At 42.7% G+C, this 18,162-nt stretch overlaps 1 protein-coding gene across 1 annotated transcript in view; it reads right to left on the bottom strand.

Annotated features, from left to right (window-relative positions):
* Positions 1-18,162, bottom strand: part of PLCB1 (phospholipase C beta 1) — a 531,624-nt gene that overhangs the window by 496,519 nt on the left and 16,943 nt on the right. The gene's annotated exons all lie outside the window — the stretch shown is intronic.

The following is an 18,162-nucleotide window of genomic DNA, read 5'->3' as shown; positions in this document are numbered from 1 at the left end:
ATCAGTGTCCCTCTCACTGGCAGTTTTAGATCATCTTAACTGAGACCTTAATGTCATTCTTTTAATATAAGACACCTCACTGAAAGCTGCCAAAGACACAGAGAAATTACACACGGCCCCTGTTTTCAAAAAGGTAGAAAATTTAGTCTCATTTTGCAGCGCCAACCTGGCAAGAGGCCCATCAGGCTTATCCAGAACCTCGGTTTGGAAGACAAGCCATCTTCCCCCACTCAGCCTTCCATTCCTGAAGTCTACTAACGTAGATCACATGCCCCAAGTTCTCTCTGAGTTCAGGTTCTATCTGGATCAGCGCCTCAGAGCTCTGGGAGTATAGTGGATATGCTTATTTTGAGAGCTACCAATCTATACTCAGTCTGAAGTACATCTGCAACCTGAGACATGGGCATTCCTTGGGGACCCCAACATCTCATGTAAATTGGGTGCAAAAAGATTTAAAATATAAACCAAAAGTACCTGAACGCCTGTCATAGTTCAAATTCTCACACGTGTGTGTGTGTGTGTGTGTGTGTGTGCATTCAAATTTACTAAAAATTTCTACTGAAAATAGCTAGCAGGGCTGGAGCACTTACTCTGTGAGGTGCGTCAAGTGCTTCAGATGTGTGATCTCATTTAATCCTCACAGGTTCCTAATAATGCAAAGTAGATGTATTATTCCCATTTTGCAGAAGGGAGGCTCAGAATGGTGAAATCCTTCCCCAGAGGCACCTAAAGTATCTGAGCTACATTTTGAATCCAGGGAGTTGGATTTTAGAGTTGGTGATCTTACACGGGCTTTCTTACAAAAGAACAATTACGGACGTCCCAAACTAACTCTATAAAGCACAAATGAAGAGATGGCAAGGAACTGAATGTTTTAACCTTCGTGGCTCCCCACCCAATATACATTCCCCAGATAATGGCCTGTCTTCCCTTTCACTGCATGCTCTGTTGCCTCGGTCAGATATAAATACGCTGATGCCTGCATCTTCCCAGAGCACACTCAGCTTAAAAAAAGATGAGCTCAGAGTAAGGACTCATCCCTTCCCATGCCTCAGTGACAATACCTACCAAACTCGCCCTCGGTCAAGCTCATGTGTTTCTCATCCCAGAAAAATGCATGTTGTGGTCCAGGCTGACAGAGAGATCGGGAATAATTCCCACTTCGCCACTATGGAAAGTTCCCCATGATCGCTTTCCAACAGCGAAGAATTCTGAGGCTTAAGTTCCACTTTCCCAGTGTTCTTACTGATCTGGAATTATTTCCATGTTCCCAACACAAGAATATTTTTTTTAAAAAGAAAAAAAGGCTATATCTGGCACAGAAAAATCACTTCAAAGTCGTTTAGGAAGAGAGAAAAAATAGCACAAGTGAGAGATTGATAACAGCATATTCGTAGCCTTGAAGATTGAGTTCCTTCTGGTGTTGCAATTGCCCCCACCCAGCCACATTCTTGCAAACACTCTCTGGTTTTAACAGCTGTCGCCCTGGCCAGGTAGCTCAGTTGGTTACAGTGTCGTCCCTATAGCCAAGGTTGCGGGTTCGTCCCTGGTCAGGGCACATAAAAGAAGCAGCCAAAACGTGTAAATAAATGAAACAACAAATCGATGTTTCTCTCTCCCTCCATCTCCTTAAAACTCTCTTTCTAAAATCAATAAAATAAAATTTAAATTAAAAAAACACACACACACAAAGGGAAAAAAAGAGCTGTTGGGAGGAAAGTGAGGCCTGGGTGCATCCTGGGATGGAAGGTGGCTGTATTTCCCCAACACCTCACAGCGATTTTTTCCTCTGAACATCAATCAAGGACTCCAAAGTCTAGGGTATTGGGAGAAACTGCTACATTACAGTGTCAAAAGGGCTCTACTGTGGGTATATGAAATTACCACAAATGCCTGGCTAGCGTATTTCGCATTGCCTCAATATTTCAGGAAGGTGAGGAAACCACTGGTCAGTTCTGCCCCATTGAGACACTTCACTTTATTACAGAGAAAGTCTTCCATGATTTGAGGAAACCACTCCTGTTCGGTATTTGATTTCTCTATCAGCCACAAATCCTTCTCTACGGGTAGGGTAGCATGCCTCTTGGCTATGGGACTTTGGAGACCTTGCTATCAGAGTTGTCATACATTTCCCTACCCTATGAGTGATTTTATTAGGCATATAAAATGTGGCAGGAGTACCAAGATGGCAATTTTGATTCTAGGGACTTGAAACTTCCACCCTCTCCCAGAACTCTGTCAATCCACCATAAGAACAAGCCAGTCTAGCCTATTTTTGGATGAGGGACCCCGTGGGCCAGATCCAAGTTAGCTCAGCCATCCCAGCTGCAGCCTCAGACATGAGAGGCCAGCCCTGATCAGCAGAGCCACACGTCCACCCCACAACTAACTGCAGATGCCAAGAGAACCCAGCTGAACCAGAAAAATGACCCACCTGAGCCCACACCAGACTGTCAACCCATACAGGAGTGATCTAAAAATTGGTTGCTATTTTGCCCGGCCGGGCATAGCTCAGCGGTTGAGCATCGACCTAGGATCCAGGAGATCACAGTTCGATTCCAGGTCAGGGCACATGCCCGGGTTGCAGGGTAGATCCCCAGTAAGAAGCGTGCAGGAGGCAGCCGATCAATGACTCTCTCAGCATTAATGTTTCTATCTCTCTCTCCCTCTCCCTTCCTCTCTCTGAAATCAATAAAGATATATTTTTAAAAAATAAAAAATGGTTGCTGTTTTAAGGCACTAAGTTTCGGGGTGGTTTGTAACACAGCGGAAGCTGATTAATATATTCACTCTATAAATAACTATAGCAGAAGAAAATTTAGGGGAAAATGATAAAGGGAAAATCCCTCTCAACAGAAAGCTTAAAATTTAATAAGGGATGGTCAAACACTACTTGTTCTCTTATAAAGCAGACTTGTTTATGATATACTCAACCACACCACTATGTAATAATACAACCTGAATTAAATCACTAGTATTAATTTTTTTAAGTTTTTTTTTTTGAAATGTCAATGTGATGCAGTGGAAGGAATGTTGGTTGGTCACTAAGAGATGAGCTTTTCAACTTGGCCTCTTTCGCCAGCTAGCTACGCAATTGTGGCAGATCCCACTCCTTGACCCTCAAGTCCAGGAGAAAAATGAAGAAACAGGATGTTCTAGCCTTTCAGTCTTGCTCCAAATCTAAAATGAAATATTTCCATGGCGTTTTTGTCTGAAACATTTAGCATGTTTACCACTATATTTCTACAGTGTAATTAAAAACACTGCATTAATCCCTCTAACAGTCACTATCATCGATGTGCCAAGCTCTGTCTCCACTCCTAAAGACAGCAGTGAAGGAGACAGACATGCCCTAGAGGTGCGCTAGAGCTGTCTTCTAAGCTTAGGAGAGCCAATGGGGCCTCCTCTTCCCAAATCTGTGTTCAGTGACAATGTGTCCCTAGCTTGAAATCAGACAGGACGGAAGTACTTACACCATGGAAATCCAGCAAAAGCTACAAATCTCTGTTCCCTTCAAAAGGGCCACTTGTTAAACATTTACTGGGACAGCACTGGACTCCTTTCGTTGGGTCAACATCCTAACAGGGGAGCTTAATGTTACATAACTATGAACAAAATATCTGACTCCAACTGTGAGAAGTGTGGCGAAGGGAAGGGGTTAATGTATAAGGATACCCCACAGATGTGCTCCAAGCAGAGAGGGAGCACTGTGCAGACTCCAGGCAGAAAGGGCTCTGCCACGCCTGACGATGGAGGGCCAGTGTGCCTGGAGCACCAAAAGCGGGGGGCAGGAGCTTGAGGGGACATGGAAAAGGAGGTGTGAGGGGAGACTTTCAGGGTTTCACAGGTGCAGCCCTGTGAAGGGCAGTGCCCTTAGCAAGGCAGCGGGCCCGGGTCAAAGGTGATGGCAGGAAGGGAATCTACCAACCTTAGGAAAGTCAGGTTTCAGGCATCTCAGGGACCCGGACGGTAATGTCAAACTGCAAGTCGCTGCGTCCAGATGGCAAATGGAGCTAAACGTGAAGGTGAGATTCCGGCGAGTGGGGACAGACGACAACCTAGAGTCAGCAAAAGAAACTGAGGGGTTGGGGTGAAGGGAAAAGTATCAGAGCAAGGGAGTCAAGGAGACAAAATGTTTCAAGGAGAATGGGGCAATCATCAATGTGAAATTCTAATAAAAGGTCAAGCACAAAGAGATCGAAACAAGGCCAATATGTTTTGAAATACGAAGGCCACTGGTGGCTTTAGAAAGACTAGTTTGGAGCAGGGATGGCACAGGATTCCGGCTGATGTGGACTGAGGAGTCGCTGAAAGGTGTGACGCGGGGCAGAGGGCACAGGCAAGTCTCTGAAGATGTTTGCTGTAAATAAAAGGGGGAAAGAAAGGAAAGCAGGCAGTTTGGGTCTAGAGAGAGTACAGGGTTTTCTTTGAAGAAGGAAGAGGCTTGGCATGTTTAATAGTATCGTGTAGGTTTTGTTAAAGGGGAAATACGGATAACATAAGAAATAGATGAGATAGACGTTAATGTAAACTTATTGAAAGTTAGGGTCCAGGGCCAAAGAGGTAGGGGTGGCCTGGGAACGCAGGAGGAGAGAGCAGCTCAAGAAAGAGCTGGGCTTCTGGAGTGGTGGCAGAGAGTGGTGACGATGCCCGCCCTGCATCGTCTTCTCTCTCCTCTAGAAATAGGAGGTCACACAGACTGCTAAGAGTGAAGCCATGGGAGGTTTACAGAAGGAGAAAGTGTTAATGAACTTAATGAACAAGTAATAGTAGGAAAAGGCGATGGACCCGTACCCTGGCAGGCCTGCCTTTCCACCACTGAGCCGCCTGTAACCTTAGACAAGTGACACAGCTTTGCTAAGTCTTGTTCATTTGACCAGCATGGACTGAGCCATCACTGTACACTAGCCATGTACCAGAAATGCCAAACGCTGGATAAAGTTCTTGAATTCAAAGACTTCATTATCTACTGGGCAGTAAAATGAGTCAGACAAAATCAACACAAGATTAAAAGTGCTCAGGCGAAGGGAACCATGAGGTATCCTAGTCTGGCCAGGTTACGGACAGCCTTCCAGGAAAACAAACTTAGCTATAGCCTCACTTTCCCTAATGGGAAATGGGGAAAATCAGCCAATTGGTTAATTAATAAGATAGTGTACATAAGGCACCTCGGCATGATGTCTACAACACAAAAGTTTATCAATACCTAAAACTTTCCCTCCCTAGAAATCCTCCTGCCACAACTGAGACTATGTGGCTAATATATAAAGTTGACATAAACTTCCATTTTCTGCACAAATTTTCACTTTTCCCCATGTTTCTCAAGACATATTCTTCCCCAACGATGGCTAGAAGCCATAAAAACCTATACCTGATAGCTAAAGTCAAGTCCAACTTACAAAAATATATAAAACAACTAACAATAATATCTTGTATAGGGAATTGTAGCCAGGGCATATATAAAGATTGCATACATTCTATCCCTTCTTTTATTTCCCTTTCATGTTTATGGGCCAGATGCAGCAGGATCCTAGATATCTGAGTCCCTGCCTATCTTTAAATAAATACATGTTCAATGTATCAGTCAGCAATCTTGATCACAAAGGGCCAACACCCCACCTTAAACCAGCTTAGACAATGATTGGAATTGATTAGCTCATGTACTTGAAGTGGCCTGATCTGGCATCTCAAATGATGTCACAAAGGACTTGGTTCATACTGGTTTGTCTTCTGCAGAGTTGACTTAATCATTAGACTCCCAAAATGGTATGTGAACTAGCTCAACATCTTCATTCATGGGGGGGGAAATAAATTCAGTTCCATAGGACATCCTTGCAACTCATGATCCAGCATAAGAAAGGTTCTTTGCCCATAAGTTCAAGGAAACTTTCCCTCACTTAGCATTGGCTCTGAAGAGATCATTGCTGATCCAAATGCTAGGCAATGACATCCAATAAAACTTCCTGCAGTGATAGAAATGTCCTTGAACTGTACCTGTCCTCAGGTGGCTACCGAGCACTTGAAATGTGCCCACTGTGGCTGAGGAAGTAAATTTATTATTGCATTCTATTTTAATTAAAATTTCAATGTAAAAAGCAACATGTGTTTAGAAGCTACTATACTGGACAGTGCAGCTCTATAGCAAGGGAAGGGTGGTTCTACTGGTGGCCGAACTAGTCAGGGCCTTGAGCTAGGGATGAAGTTAATCCCATTTATTCCACAGAGGAAGTCATTCTGCCTGGTGTCCGAGAGCCCATTTTTATTTCCCATAGATGAATGGCCCAGTTCAACATGAAATCTTTTGCCAGGGAGTCATATTTATAAATCTTACCTAGCACAATGCCACATGAAAGTCGCTTTGGAATAATAGCCATTTAAAGCTGAGAGTGACCTCGGGGCTCACACACTTCAGATGCATATTTCACAGAGGCGAAAGGGGCTTGGAGCATTAACTGCTTTGCCTGTGGCTTTTACGACTGGGGCCTGGATATGTCGACCTTCGGCCACATTTCCATTGTAAAATTCAATCTTTATGCCACAGCATTCAGTAAGCCCAGTGTGCCAGAATTAATTTCACTCCACATGAGGCTTCATAATCATTAGCTTATCGAAGCTTCCAGTAAAGGATGTTACCACAGAGGCCCAATATTTTACACTCAAAAGTCTAAATGAGCTAAAGAGGTAATGTAAGTGAGGTAGGCTGGCCTGGTGGGGACTGTGGCCCATTGGATGCCGCGTGCCCTGCCTAACGCAGGCAGTCAAATGCGACCAGAAGGGTATGCCCACCAGTGTTGCCAATGCACCCCGATTTTCTGAGACATCCACATTTGTATATGAACTCCCCAGATTTTTAAACGCTGGCCACTCATGATTCCATTTTTAACGTTACGCAGGCTAAGCAAGAGCTGTCTGTGAATGGGTTTAGCCTCCAGTCTGCACCCTATGAAACAGAGTTATAAAGCCTGAGCCGAAAATTAAAGCCTCAGAGTCGTCGCTGGCGCTGCCCACGCGTTCCCACACATGCCAAGTGACAGCTTCCGATTGCAGCTGTGTCTAAGGGCTTTCTCATGCCACTGGTCTCGAAGCCCCTGGACCGCTGAGATGCTGGCAGAAGTGCTGAGGACATAAGAGCCCTGGGGAGAGCTGCCCTCCAACGCTGACAGGTGGGGGCCGGTGGCTAAACGCCGCAGCGCTCCCGCCCGCAGCTGGGGTCGCTCCGAGGCGTGCTGCACACGGGCCTCCTGCAGCTCCCCGTGGGATGGGGCTCCAGCGGCCCAGGCGCACACAGCTGATAATTCACCCTTCCCTGGCCGTCTTCCCCTGCCTGTCTCGCTTCCCCACTGCCCCATCCACGCTTCGTGGGGTCACCTTCCAAATAAACTGCTTGAGTTGCGTTCTTGTCTTGGGGTCAGCTGCCGAAAAAACTCACCCTACAAACACCATAAGCCTGAAACTGTTTTAGTATTTTGTGTGTTCTGTTTTTCATTGTTTCCCTCCAGGTAATGAAATATGTCAGCTAAACTACATAAAAAATTCACATCATCTAAAGTTCCACTACTCTGGGATTCCGATAGCTCAATATTCACAATAGAGCGCTGAGGCCGCTGCCCTCTCCATAATGAAGCCACGCTATAGAACAAATGTTTATCTAAAAATAGAATCCATTATTATACCAGCACAACAGTTAATTTCTTCGCACAGCAACTAGTTCTGGCCCATAAAACTTTCATGAAGGCAATTCACTCCAAACAGGTGCACCGTGCACCAGGCCGCCGCCGATTTCCAGGCCGTGGAGCCTGAATGGGGAGCGCTGCAGATGCCACAGAGAAATCTCAGGCAAAAGCACCCTCCTCCCAGCCCACGCTCCCCACAGGAGGCAGAACTGGAAACCGAAAACTCCAGTGGGAGAAACGCGAATTCCCCACTCTCAAGTGCACTGTGCAGAGGCGATCATAACAAGCTCCCTGCATAGGATCTGGCTCTCTCTGGTTTCCCTGTGGGTTTATGTGTCAATAAAGGAAGCATTGCTACAAATTAATAAGAAATGACATGATGTTGTAATTTAACAAGATGCTATCTGCTTTTGTAGCCATAATACAAATTTAAGAGAAAAAATGAAATAATTACATAAAGTCATTTTTAAAACCATATTTGCTGATTCAACCACAATGCAGCTCATTTAATTAAATATGGAATTCAAACAGCAACTCTGTGATAGAAGATCTAGAAAAACATAAACATATAAACACAAAGGTTAGTAAACAGGGCTCGAAGGCTGAGGACATGTTCAGTAAGGATCAAGCAAATAGCTAATACCTGGAACATTCAAAGAATAAAAAATTAAATAAATTTTCATCAACTGAACTTAACAAAAATACCTATTTTGATTCAATCTTAGATACTGAGAATCTTCCTTAAGAATGCCAGCAATTTCCTGCCTTCCTAAGTCCAATATAGGGGATATTATTTATCATAGCTGAATAACTCGGAATCTCGCCGGGCCTCTGGGTGCTCAAGCTGAGTATTACTCCTGATAGAAATTAGGCCACAAACAGGAAAGGCAGAGTGAGCACATCCTCTCAGGAAGTTGACTGAATTAATTTGTGATGCCAGCTTGCTTTCTATTAGTGTTCACCTTGGCTGCACATTAGAATCAAATGAGAGAAGCTTTCAAAAAAAGTCCAAGGTCCTGACCACACCACAGAGCAATTAAATCGGACTCCCTAGGGGCAGGGCCCAGGCATCAGCACTTTTTCAAGCTCTGCAGGTGACTTCAATGTGCGGCCCAAGCTGAGAATCATTTCATACTGGTTGCTTCTTCCTGACAAAATGTAATGTCTATTAAGGTTTCTTTTCAGACAACTCTAAGGGAAAAGATCTCACAGGGAAATTTTTTACACATTAAACAGGTTGTTGAAAAAACAAAAAGTTGCCCGGCTGGTGTGGTTCAGCGGTTGAGCATCGACCCATGAACCGGGAAGTCACCAGTTCAATTCCCAGTCAAGGCACATGCTCGGGTTGCAGACTCGATCCCCAGTAGGGGGCGTGCAGGAGGCCGCTGTTTGTCTCTCTCTCTCTCTCCCCCTTCCCCTTTCTCTAAAAATCAATAGAAGATATTTTTAAAAAAATAAAAAGCAAAAAGTTAAGAACTAGGACACAGAGCCAGACTGCCTGGGTTCTGCTCCTGCCTCTGCTATTAACCAGCGAGATGACCAGGGTTCATTACTTAACGTCTGTGTGCATGTCAATGTACTCACCGGTAAATGCAGATAGAAACAGCCCTGTCCTCACAGGCGTATGGAAATGAGTGAGTGAGTGAGTATGTGTACATATATGTTTTAAAACAGTGCCTAGCATGCAGAAAACACCATATGTGTGTTTGCTATTTTGGGTGATAATGATAACAATGATAATAAAAACAACCATTTAAAGGTATGTGCAAACTGAATTAGAGCATGTTCAAGTGTGTGCTTTTGCCTTTTTAAATTGAAACAAAGTAAACAATGATAAAATATGAAAAAGGGAATACTGTATTTTTATTTTAGCTTTTTAAAACTGTAATAAATGCTTACATGACTCAACTGTCCATCTAATTTTTTTGTTTATAAAAGCTTTTTTTGTTTTTGTTTTTAAATATTTTTATTTTTCAATTACAGGGGGCATACAATACTATATTAGTTTCAGGTGTACAACCCAGTGATTAGACATATATATGACGGGATCACCCCAATAAATCTAGTACTCATCTGACACCATACAAGTTATTCCATTAATATTGACTATATCCCCTATGCTGTACTCTACATCCCCGTGACTCTTTTTACAACTAGCAGTTTGTACTAACCAGAAGGAGAAAAGAGACTTGTCTTGCTGATTAAATACAGAAAGAGCTTGACAAGGACTCCATCAGTAGGGTCAAACAATCTTCGATTGGCAAGAAAATAAACCAAAAATGCTCATTCTATCTACATCTGTAATGCAAACAAAGGAGCAAGACATTATGTCAATACCAAGTATCTGGGAATTCTATTCACAACAAAGCAAATGGCTTTTCCACATAACAGGAAATCAAATTATGAACAATATGCAAAATGTATTTCCTGGACACATTCCTCCAATCCAGTATCTCAAACTAATTTTGGAACCCAAAGTACAAATATTCCATCATAATAGCTTCATAGCATGGAAAGCATTCAATTTCTCCCACAAGACTGGGAACAGCTAAATATAAGCAACTCAAAAGAAATGAGGCATAATTTTGTAATCAAATTACACAAGGGGTGGGCAAAAGTTGGCTTACAGTTGCTCCTATGGAAAAAGACACGCAGGTTATGATTATTACAATAGCGTTTCACTCTGTTTCGCATACTCACAACTGGAAACGTAGTTTTGCCCACCCCGTAGGAGGGGTGAACAATTGTGCATTAAAGCCAGGGTATCACACACGTCTCCACTCTGCTTACAATGTACTCAGATGAGCACCGCTGTGGTCCTGCAAAGGATGAAGCGCTGTGCTGATGACAGGAAAGTCAGGCGAGCGCACTTACGCCTGGAAAATGATTCCAAAGAAACTGCAATGATGCCAGTTCATTACGCCCAGCCTCGTTTCACAGTGCACTGCAGAAGGTTACACTGCCATAAAAAATTCGACTGGAAAACCATGAATCCCCACCTCCAAGAAGGTGTGGAAGATTTCGTTTTACTAGCATCCCTTGTTATGGTGCGTCTACGCAGCCTAAGCAATCGTAACGCTGGGTTTTCCTACAGGAGCTGGAGTTTTGAGGCAAAATCTTTGGGGCTTATGCAAAGAAAAGAAGGTAGGGTTACGACTAGATGGAGCTTAATCTGCAAGTAGATTTGTTGAGGAGAGATTTTTTTCCTAGCAATTTGACAGACTACTGACTACCTAAATTACACCACAGGCACTAAAAGTTTAATCTCTAAGGATCTGGTACATGCGGAGGAGCTACCCGATGCCAATATAGCTGTAACAATCTCAGTGATTATCTTAGGAAAACCGGCACAGACTACCACAGTGGAGTCCAACTCCCCTTATGAATACTGCCATTTCCTCCTGTCCAAGACCTTTAAATCATCTTAGAGCTTATCCTGTAAGATTCTTCAAGTTCCCAAGGGTACAAAAAATGTTCACCTATGATGGAGTATTTAATAGAGTTATCCTAAGAAGACAAGTCTTCTCCCTTCTTTTGCCTTCCATGGCTCTGTTCCCAAAATATTATGAAAAACATAAACATCCTATTTGCCCAAACAGACCTAAGCTTCATCGCTTTAGATCAAAAGACCACAGCGCAGGCTAAACAGAAAACAAGTCACTATTACCTTAAGAAGAAAAAAACAGATTTAAAAATATATGTAAACAGATGGTCAGCTGGCTTTCCAAACAGCACATTTGTGGTCCCTAACAATTAGCCTGGGACTAATTGTTTAGTCAGAGATGAATTGTTGATTATATACCAATAATAAAAGCCTCCACAATGGACCTTGAGGGTATTATGCTAAGTAAAATAAGCCAGACAGAGATTTAAAAATCTACTTAAAGAAACAGAGAGCAGAAAAATAGAGAAGTGGTTGCTAGAAACAGGGAGAAGGTATGGGGGCGCGGGAGGGGGAAGTTTTGGTAAAAGGGTACAAACTTTCAGTTATAAGATGAGTAAGGTCGGAGAATCTAGGGCATTACATGGTGTCTACAGTTGATAACACAGTATTGTATAACTGAAACCTGCTAAGAGAGTAGAACCGAAATGTTCTTACACAAAAATATGTGAGGTGATAGATGTGTTCACTAGACGGGGAAAATCCTTTCACAATGTATATTATATCAAATCATCACATTGTATACTTTAAATATCTTACATCTTTATTTGCCAATTATACCTCAATAACAATGAAATTTTAAAATAAATTCATTATTAATTTTTTTAAAGCCACCAGGAAGGTCTGAGAGTTTATAAACTGCCTGGTATTGTGCTAGACACTTCACGTATCACATTTAGCAACAACTCTAAAGGGTAATTCCTCATCTCACAGATGATGAAACCGAAGCTTAGTCTGCTGAAGATATTCTCCAGATGTGACATTTAATATAAGGTAGAGCTAGAACTCTGACCCACATCTGATTTCAAACCCAGTTTTCGTAACAACCCTCCTGTCTCCCTAATTGGGAGTTTAAGAAAACTGCCCTGACTTAAAACAAAGTATTCACCTAAAAGCTTCCAGTGCCTCTTACTAAGGAATCCCTTTAATACCCTCAATTAGGGGGCATCTATATTACATTGTCAAGTATTAAGTAGTTCCTATACATGGATTCTGGTAAAATTAGTTTATTTTAAAAGCTGTTCCAGGATACAGCAGGAGTGGGGAAACAAGACAGGAAGGGAAGGAAACCCATAAAGGGTATGTTTTCAAGCCAGTTACCACTGTGTGTAAATGGGCTTAATCCCACTAGAGAGAGCTGGGAAAACACACAGAGACCATGTACCTTTGAATTTTTCCACCCAAGAGGTGAGGGAACTGTGGTATTTACCCATCAAACTCCTTAGGTCAGGTTGGGTGTTAATTTCCAGGAACTTCCCAGGAGCGGTGTGAGCTCTAGTGGCCAGAAAAAGCAAAGGAATGAATTCTGGCTACTAGGTTCCAACTTATGGGCTCTGGAGCACTAAGGACGTCAGTATGGACTTCATGCTGTGTCTGCTCTGGCTGTTAATTTCTTCAAAACTTCAACTAGGGGAAAGGAAAAGACTTAGGCCATACATGCTACTGGTTACTTAGCAATGCTTGGTGTATGTTCCAAGCCAGGCAAAAATTCCAGTCCTCCAAGAGCAATCCTCAGATGCATTTTGCTTTTTTCAGAGGTAATATCAGTTATTGTTTTAGGCTTTGGTGGAAGCTACCAAATAAAAATGAATAGAGTTCATCTTCTTAATTTATAACCCCATCATTGCATTCAATCTACTGCTCAGTGCCCTACGCCATTCACCATACACAATGAACGTCAATATTGATGTTTCTGGGATATACTAAAGAAGAGTGTCCAAAGAGGAAGCACCATTGCTAAACAATGATTAATGAAATGGGTGGTGCCTGGTGGTTCTTTATAGGAGCCAGACTAATTTTTTAATGAGATATTCCTAGATTTTCTTGTAGAAGTTTATATTGCATCATTCAAAACATTATTGAACTCTGGACTCTTATGCTGAAATATGTCACTATGGCTTATGTAAATATTTAATTTTTAAACTTTGCTTTTGAATGCTATAAAATAATTTAAGGTTATCATAAGAGAAGGCAGTCTATAGTTGCTATTAATAGACACTTAATCATCGCTCTGTGCAAGGATCCCCAATGGTGTCTCATGTAAAAGCACCGGCCAGAACAAGATGGCAGATGGAGCAGATGGTAGAGCCCATCGCACCTGTCCTGAGTTCCCAGAAATGACTGAATATGCAGGTATAAAGTTAGATTCACAATCTACAATCATGGGTAAACAGAAAGGGCTGCACTTGTTGAATCACAAAGTATGAAAGGCAGAAGATAAATGGAACAAAAATGAAGTAGGAGATGGTGTGAATGCTCAAAGGCATTAAAACATAGGAGCAAATCTAGGGTCATCAGACCTGGCAGGTGGTACAGGTGTCAGCATTAGGAAGGAAATGGGAGCATAACTGAGGTCAATCTGCCATCTCAGCTCCTACCTCCCATACCCGCGACACCCTGAACTAGAAGAAAGCCACAGGAGAGGGTGCTGTCATAGCTGGATCTGACCAGAAAGAAGGGAGCCACCAACACAGGGCTACCCACTTAAAGAAATCAAATTTAGAGCCTCACCTCAAACCGGTCCTCAAAATACATTACGTCATTGCTGAAAACCTAAAGCCCAAGGATGGCATTAAGACAAGGGGCCTTTGGGAGGTGATTACGTCCTAAGGGAGAGTCCTCACCAATGAGAGTAGTGCCTTCATTAGTGTCTCCTAAGCCAGTTCTACCCCTTCTACCACATGAGGATGCGACAGGAGGTCTGCAACCCAGAAGAGGGCCCTCAATGGATCCTACTGGCACCTTGACCTTGGACTTCCAGCCTCCAGAACTGTGAGAAATAAGCATCTGTTGTTTATAAGCCACCCAGTCTGTGGTATTTTGTAGTAGCAGTCCTAATGGACTAAGTTAACTACATGGATTAAAAACCTAAATTAATAATGATGGCAGTGAGGAAGACAAACAAGAAAGGCCTAAATAAAGCAAAGAGGAAAAAAGGTTGAAATGTGAATATACCAAAGTTGAAACTGTCAAGTCATCTTTTGTCAAGCCTAAGTTAAAAATTAAGAAATTCAAAGACAAGCCACAGACAGGAAGAAAGTATTTGCACCATTTAAAACAGCTAAAGAAATAACATCTAGAATACATAGAAAACACTCAACAAAAGGCAAGGGATATAGTAGGTAATTCACCTAAGAGAAAATAGAAATGGTCCATAAATGTATAAAAATATACACAGCTTGCCAGCAAACAAGGCAATAGTAAAATAAAACAGAGGTACAACAGTTATAGCAGAAAGGCAAAAATTAAAATGTTTCTCAATAGCATTGGCGGGGCTTGAGGAAACAGTTCCTCTCACACAAGACTGGCAGGATTATAAAATGACACATCTACAATATTCAGTAAAATTTAGGATAGGCATAGCCTTCAATCAGCAATTGTACTTCTGGAAATCTACCTAAGGGAAACCCTGGCCCATATACCCAGAGAGGGGTACTCACAGCTGGGTATTATAGGATTGTTATCCATAGCCCCAAATTAGATACAGACAAACACCAACAGTCCATCGATGAGAAACTTTTGTGTTAAATAAAATGTAGTAATCCATTCCACGGGATACGATAGAGCAACTTAAAAGAATGAGGTAGTTACACGTGTACTTACATGAATAGTTCTCTAAGACATCTGTCAAGTGAAAGGCAAGCTTGTGGAACAGTAAAAATAATATGATGTTATTTAGGATACAAATGGATGTAAACAAAACAAAATGAAATGTGTCCATCGGTAATGCATGGACAGCTTCATTTAAAAGCCACCTGGAAAGAGACCATGAAGCTGTGGGCGGTGTTGACTCTGGAGAGAGGACCGGGGTTGGGGTCAATGGTGGGGAGGGTGAAGGACTTTTATGTTGCTTCATTCTCTTGCACAAAGAATATGTTAGGACATTATCTGCAAAATTGAAAATAAACAAAATCTGTAACAAAACAAAAAAGAGAGAGACAGTAGTTGGAATCCTTCATTTAAAATGTGTATTTTTCCCCCTTTTTCTTTCTAATTTAATTATGGCCTCTGCCCCGCCCCCAACTCCAGTTTTAGGGATACAAGGAAGAGTTTGCTGAACTATATTGAACTTCCTGGATCTGAACTAGTAGGGACTCGTTTTATTTTTATACCAACCCTGGCACAGAAGCAGGGCATCGAGTTGCAAGGCAAAGGTCTACTTTGTTTCATATCTAGCAGGGTAAGTTTTTATTAGCTCTTTGACATTGACCCCTTTTTTCGTCTTTAGCGTTTCTTCCAAAATCGTGATGCAGATTCTTCTTGCGGCTCAGGTGGTTTTGATGGCTAACCCTTCCTGTGTTGGCTTCTGGTCCCAATGTGGCATAGCTCCAAAGAAAAGGCACGGCCTACTGCGGGCAGCCTCTTAAATACTCAGGCCGTGCAGAGCCCCTGCCCCCACGGTGACAAATAAATGGATCCTCTTCACATAATACACACTGAGCAAGAAACACCACCAGGCTTTAAGCAGTCATATTCAGAAACCCGTTCTTGCTAATTATAGGTAAGCTCTACAGAGCCGACAATAAAGAGGAAAGAGTAATAAAAATAAGTGCATCTCGGGTACAGAGTATAAATATGTATCTCGTACGAGGCTGTGCATATTTATCTGCTTCTACCAGTCCCAGACAGGCTCTCAGTGTTTCGCCAAAGCTACCTAAAAATTACTTGCTGGCTCTGGCTTTTGATTCCTAAATCTCTCATCTGAGCTGCCTGTCTTCTTTGCCACCTACCATTTCCACGGTGACAAACCAAAGGAGGGGTTAGGTAAAGAAAGGAGCATGTCATTGTCCCTGAAGGTGAAATCAGTGGCCTGAAATGGGTGGCTCTGGTCCCTGGTATAATGTAACCAAGACGGGAGACAGGACGTGGGTAAGATATAGTGTAAAATGTTAGGATTTTCCTCCAGGGCTATAAAAAGAAAAGCCATGTAACAATATTCTTTACCAAGAGCTTCTTAAAGGGAGCAGACAGGCATCCCGTGGTTGCTAATAGAAGCGTTTCGGGGCGGGCCCGTGGGCAGAGGAGAGACGCGTGGGGAAGGCGCAGACAGGAGGGGAGAGGCCCATTACCCTCAGCACCGCACCGCCTCCGGCTAATGGTGCATAGAATCCGCGGGCAGACGTCAAAGTTTCCTCCTTTCCTCTCGGATATACCTTCTCTCTAATGCATGTGATAGAGTCACATCACTAAGAGGCATTGCCAGCAAAAAGTCCTTTCGAGACAGCGGGCCTGTAAACAACATCCTGACAGCACCATTCAGCCGGTACCTGCAAAGGATCTTATGCAAAGGCGGACGCAAAGCCCGGCTGCCACCCTCACTTGTGAGCAGCGTGCACTCTTCCAGCACACGCCCACTCTCACACACACTCAGAGGAGCCCATCGCCCACAAGTGGATGGATCGCTCCTCTGGTTCCAGGCCCGGGCTGAAGGCCAGGGGAAAATGACAACCCTGCAAGCAAGGAAAGTTTCATTTTTTTCCTTAAATCTTCTCGTTTTTTGGTTACTGATATATGATCACCGACTGAAAAATAAACCTCCAACCTCTAACACATGACTGAGGGATGACTCAGGTATTTAAAAAGTAAAAAATAAAAGTTACTATCTCGTGGCTGGGACTGTAAGATTAATATCCGTGAAAAGAAAAGTAATAAAGAGAGAAAAGAAGTTGCTATCCCATCGTTTTAATTAGTCATAAGCAGTATTACAAGCAAGAAGAAATGGTTAGCATAAAAAACTGAAAGAAATTTCCCAACATGTAAAAATAAGCATGGGTCAAAATACTGGGTTCACGGAACAATAGAGAGGAATCAAAGAGACTTTGGCCCTGGAACCTTTCTCTTTCTTAAGCAAAGAAATATTTATGATTGGTCTTAGACAGGATCTTAGCTGAGTTGCCATGAATTATTTAAAAATCCCAAATATCTTCTGTTGCTTTTAAAGAAGCTTGATTTACCAGCTGAAAAGTCAAGCTGACAGTTGAGCGTCTCATACAAATACCCAAACTTTTAAAACGCTCTTGGCATTATAAATATATCTTTCGTGAATATAGCTTCAACAGTTCTAAAAATAGCCTTTAGGAGAAAAAAAAACACACAAACCTCTTTCAAGCCATTGTTTTATACATAACAGCAGGAAACCAAACAGCATGTCAAAGCCACCGTGATTAACACACCCAGTCATAACCATGAACATTGAATATGAAAGCTGACTCAAGTACACCGCTTGACATTAGCTTGGGGTCTATAGTTTAGCCTCCAACACCTGCGGCTAGAGATGATTCTGTGGCCGGACATAATTCCAGGGAACCCATACTCAGAAGGAAGCTTCAGGGCCACCAGGCTAAAACCTGCCTTTTGATGATGTGTGAAAAGGCCCCTTCAGGACTGGCCCTGGGGACCAGACACTACTCCCCAGCATACTAAGAGCTTCACTCAGACTCAACCCTGACCCCAAACCAACCATCGCCCAGGGCCAGTTCCATACCACTGCCCACAGGTGAAATCCAGGTTGTCCAGAAAACAGAAGGTGAGATGGACTAACTCCAGGAAATCTGGGTACAGGCACCTAATAGGGATATTAAAAGGCTAACAGCACCTCACAATTTGGTGCCAGGTATGTTATTGTGTTCAATATGTATTTTGCCCTTTCGATAAATCCTATCCCAGCTCCAAATATCAGAACTTACAGGGCCAAAATATCCTGTGTTCCGTGGCCTCGTAGGTTCAAGTACAGAACTGTAGCATTGTCTCTTGAAATAATAACCACTTTCTATGAATATTCTGGTCTAACTGCCCATTAAACTCCAAATAAATCTTACGATCTCCAGA

This window comes from Miniopterus natalensis, chromosome 7 (genome assembly GCF_054644295.1).
Source record: "Miniopterus natalensis isolate mMinNat1 chromosome 7, mMinNat1.hap1, whole genome shotgun sequence".
Taxonomy (NCBI): Eukaryota; Metazoa; Chordata; class Mammalia; order Chiroptera; family Miniopteridae; genus Miniopterus; species Miniopterus natalensis.
Note: the sequence above shows the minus strand (reverse complement) of the source record. Positions and strands in the feature narration are given on the sequence as shown.